General features: G+C 44.8%; 2 annotated features.

Annotated features, from left to right (window-relative positions):
- Positions 1 to 632: 632 nt before the first annotated feature.
- Positions 633 to 826: a sequence feature (Protein overlapping with rRNA (Phum_PHUM591010, EEB19805.1) was converted to a misc_feature.).
- Positions 827 to 975: 149 nt separating this feature from the next.
- Positions 976 to 1009: a sequence feature (Protein overlapping with rRNA (Phum_PHUM591010, EEB19805.1) was converted to a misc_feature.).
- Between the last annotated feature and the right edge of the window lie 4100 nt (positions 1010 to 5109).

Here is a 5109-nt window from a genome sequence, read left to right on the forward strand (position 1 = left end):
AGTGATCCGCCGTTCAGGGTTTTATTTCATTCTCTCAAATAAAATTAATCAACGATTAACATCGATTGATTCATTTCTTCAGAAATTCTCGTGTTTTTTTTGTAATTTTATTTCACGCGTCGTCGTGCAATGCTAAAAAAAATTAAAAATAATTAGAGACTCGTTCTCGGGCGAAACGCTTCGTAGAATTATATATGATTGTTTCGTCGTTTTCGCATTTTTAAATATAAAATCGAAAAAATCAATCGAGTTTTCTACTGCCCGAACGAAATCCGGGCGCCCGACGCGAAATTCCGTCATCGTCATCATCTTTCGCGACGGTCTCAACAAAGTCTTGTGTAAAAATTAATTCAACATTTCACTTGTTCACATGTTTAATATATACGGTAATGATCCTTCCGCAGGTTCACCTACGGAAACCTTGTTACGACTTTTACTTCCTCTAAACGATTAAGTTCGGTCGTCTTCCTCGCGACTGCGAAGGATCGCGCGCGCGCGAACGCGACGCGAAACACCGCGCACGAGTCCAAAGACCTCACTAAATCGTTCGATCGGTAGTAGCGACGGGCGGTGTGTACAAAGGGCAGGGACGTAATCAACGCGAGCTTATGACTCGCGCTTACTGGGAATTCCTAGTTCACGGGAAACAATTGCAAGCCCCGATCCCTATCACGAAGGAAATTCAACGGGTTGCCCGGACCTCTCGGCCTAGGATTCGTCAGACACGTTGATTCCTTCAGTGTAGCACGCGTGCGGCCCAGAACATCTAAGGGCATCACAGACCTGTTATTGCTCAATCTCGCGCGGCTAGAAGCCGCTTGTCCCTCTAAGAAGAAATTCCGTCGCCGGCAGTGTTTGAAGACGGCGCGACGGAGCGCGCCGCCGTTCCATGCCGGATGATCCGGATACCCCGTGTAAGGGTCCGGATCGTCGCCTAGTTAACAGGCTAGAGTCTCGTTCGTTATCGGAATTAACCAGACAAATCGCTCCACCAACTAAGAACGGCCATGCACCACCACCCACCGAATCAAGAAAGAGCTCTTGATCTGTCAATCCTTCCGGTGCCGGGCCTGGTGAGGTTTCCCGTGTTGAGTCAAATTAAGCCGCAAGCTCCACTCCTGGTGGTGCCCTTCCGTCAATTCCTTTAAGTTTCAGCTTTGCAACCATACTTCCCCCGGAACCCGAAGGCTTTGGTTTCCCTCAAGCTGCCCGCCGAATCATCTGAACGAACATCGACGGATCGCTAGCCGGCATAGTTTACGGTAAGAACTAGGGCGGTATCTGATCGCCTTCGAACCTCCAACTTTCGTTCTTGATTAAGGAAAACATCCTTGGCAAATGCTTTCGCTTAGGTTAGTCTTGCGACGATCCAAGAATTTCACCTCTAACGCCGCAATACTAATGCCCCCGCCTGTCCCCATTAATCATTGCCTCGGAAATTCCGAAAACCAACAAAATAGAACCGAGGCCCTATTCCATTATTCCATGCATCCGACTTTCAGGCGCTGGGGTTCGGCCTGCTTTAAGCACTCAGTTTTGTTCAAAGTAAACGTGCCGGCCCGGCGCGTCACTCGGTTAAGAGCGCCGCGACGGGATTAAGACTGACGGACGCAGAAACGTCGACGAACCCCCGCGCCGCCGCCGCCACCCGCTCCGTCAACCGGCAGGACGTTCCGCCGCGAGTCAGTTGACCGCCGACGAACGGCGTACCGACTGCTCGGAACACAAATCAAACTACGAGCTTTTTATCCGCAGCAACTTTAATATACGCTATTGGAGCTGGAATTACCGCGGCTGCTGGCACCAGACTTGCCCTCCAATGGATACTCGTTAAATGATTTAGAGTGTTCTCATTCCGATTGCAGAGCCTCGAAAAGAGTCCTGCATCGTTATTTTTCGTCACTACCTCCCCGTGCCGGGAGTGGGTAATTTGCGCGCCTGCTGCCTTCCTTGGATGTGGTAGCCGTTTCTCAGGCTCCCTCTCCGGGATCGAACCCTGATTCCCCGTCACCCGTTATTACCATGGTAGGCGCGTAACCTACCATCGAAAGTTGATAAGTCAGACATTTGAAAGATGCGTCGCCGGTTCTGTGGACCGTGCGATCAGCTCAAAGTTATTCAGATTCGTCATAGATTTGCGGATCTCGTTCTTTCGAACGAGATCCGATTGGTTTTGTTCTAATAAAAGCATTCGTTCCGCGAGATCGTTCGAACCCGCGGTCGGAACTCGTTTGGCATGTATTAGCTCTAGAATTGCCACAGTTATCCAAGTAACCGTGATCGTACCATCAATTGAATCATAGCTGATTTAATGAGCCTTTCGCGGTTTCACCTTAATTCGGCTTGCACTGAGACATGCATGGCTTAATCTTTGAAACAAGCATATGACTACTGGCAGGATCAACCAGGGATGTGCGCATCGATTCGTCGTCCGATCATCTTTTTCTTGCGTCGTCGTCGCCCCCGCGTGTTTTTCAATTTTTATTTTAGTAAAAATAAAAAGAAATCCACGCTCTCCGGACCCGACGCGGCGACGCGAAGAAATCGAATCGCGAACGACGCACGCAGCACTTTTATACGAAGATTTTTTCTTCCGCGAGAAGCGCTCTCCGCGAGCGAAGAGCGCTTTCTCCTCGTCGTCGCCTTATCGCGTTGCGATCGCACGCTCGAATCCGTCGCCTTTCGCCGTCGCGAAAACGATTTTATCGGAGCGCGCGTGCGAGAATGTGAAAAAATCATTCGTGCGATCGTCGAATCTTTTGCGAGCAAGTCGCTTCGACGGCTCGGAACATTCTCTCCCTCGCCGGATTTTCAAATGCTCGAAGTCGCGATCGAAAACGTTTTCTCCGCTCTCGCTCGTTTGAGCGAGCGGTCGGAGAAATCGATTCGTTTTCGGGATTTCGACCGCCGTCCCGGACTCTCCGACGTCGGCACCCCGCGACGTGACGGGAGCCGCGATCTCGCGGTTTCGGATGGAGGTGGGGGAGGGCGCGAAAAATTTTTACTTTTTTTTTTTTGAATTTTGACCGCGGTCCCGGACTCTCCGACGTCGGCACCCCGCGACGTGACGGGAGCCGCGATCTCGCGGTTTCGGATGGAGGTGGGGGAGGGCGCGAAAAAAATTTTTTTTTTTTTTTCGGGATTTCGACCGCCGTCCCGGACTCTCCGACGTCGGCACCCCGCGACTCGATGGGAGCCGCGATCTCGCGGTTTCGGATGGAGGTGGGGGAGGGCGCGAAAAAATTTTTTTTTTTTTTTTCGTAATTTTGACCGCTGTCGGAGACTCTCCGACGTCGGACGCGGACCCCGCGACGGGAGCCGCGATAACGCGGTTTCGGGTGGAGGTGGGGGAGGGCGCGAAAAATTTTTTTTTTTTTTTTTGAATTTTGACCGCGGTCGGAGACTCTCCGACGTCGGAACCCCGCGACTCGATGGGAGCCGCGATCTCGCGGTTTCGGGTGGAGGTGGGGGAGGGCGCAAAAAAAAATTTTTTTTTTTTCGGAATTTTGACCGCGGTCGGAGACTCTCCGACGTCGGACGCGGACCCCGCGACGGGAGCCGCGCTCTCGCGGTTTCGGGTGTAGATGGGGGAGGGCGCGAAAAATTTTTTTTTTTTTTTCGGAATTCGACCGCGGTCCGAGACTCTCCGACGTCGGACGCGAACCCCGCGACGGAGCCGCGCTCTCGCGGTTTCGGATGGTGGTGGGGGAGGGCGCGAAAAAAATTTTTTTTTTTTTCGGGATTTCGACTGCGGTCTCGGACTCTCCGAGTTCCACTCAACCTCTCCCCTCACCCGCGCCTTGCCTCGAGTTCCGGGGCGAGTTGTGGGTGGGGAATGAAATGAATTTTTTTTCTTTTTTTTTTTTCTTTTCTTTTACTTCATCTTTTATTTAACATTTTCTTTTCCTTTTTTACTTTTCATTTTTTTTTTTTTTCCAGTTAAACAGCAGCCCCGGGAGAAATGTCATTGACCCGCGACAGCGATATCTCTCGACGTCCAGAGCGGAAACTCGACGGGTGAGTCGGGAACTCGGGAGCGTGAAGAAACTGAACAGAAATTTGTATTTATAGCGTTTTATAGCAATTAAATATAATATTTTGTGTGTCAATAATATTAATAATTAGAATTAAATATGTTGACATGACGTAAATGCATGTCAACTTATTTAAATTCATTTTAATAGTTTTATTTAACAATTTATTATAAATTGTATGTATCAAAAGTTTTGTAATTTATTCTAGTTTATTAAAATAAAATTAGTTTTTTATACTATTTGTTTTTTATTTATACTCCTGATTTTAAGTGTGAATCCATTAATTGTGTCGTTTTTTTTACACCTCCATTTTTTTAAGTTTGCCTGATATATTTGAACAAATTTTGGAATATTTTTAATGTAAAACTACGATTTTAAGCGGCAATCCAATGTTTACGTTTTATTTCAAGTAGGACGCCAATGTTTACGTTTTATTTTGGGTGTGACATTTTATTTTTGCTTGAACCTAATGTTGCATTTTTTTTTACTTTATACCTCCTTGGACTTATGTTTTTCTGATACATCAGATCAAATTTTTCATTAAAGGTAGGTAGAAGGATAGAAACCTGGAATATATGTTGAAAAAACTCTGACAAACGTTAATACGGAAATTGTCGTTATTATAAATGAAAATAATAATAATAATAATAATAATACTCAATTTTTTTTTTAAAAAACATAATTTTTATATTAAATAATAATTGATAATTATAATAGTAATTGTTTTAGAATTTATTTATTATACATACATCACACTTTTACAAAAAGAAAAAAATTATTAATAATAATAATAATAATGTAATTTTTTTTTTAATTATGGCCCGATTTTGAAACGATTGACTAAAGAAATTTTTATTTTAATAAAATGAAAAAAATAAATAGTCAAAAAAAGAGAGAGAGAGAAAATTAAACAAACATACAAACATAAATTAAATTTAATATGAAAACAAAAACTTTGTAAAAAGAAGACAGAAAAAAAAACAAAACAAAAATAGAACTACATACATTTATGTCTTCATTATTTTATTTTTTATACAAAAATTTCATTATTTTTTTTTATCGTGTCATTAGTTTT

The sequence above is a fragment of the Pediculus humanus genome, genomic scaffold (genome assembly GCF_000006295.1).
Source record: "Pediculus humanus corporis 1103172108314 genomic scaffold, whole genome shotgun sequence".
Taxonomy (NCBI): domain Eukaryota; kingdom Metazoa; phylum Arthropoda; class Insecta; order Psocodea; family Pediculidae; genus Pediculus; species Pediculus humanus.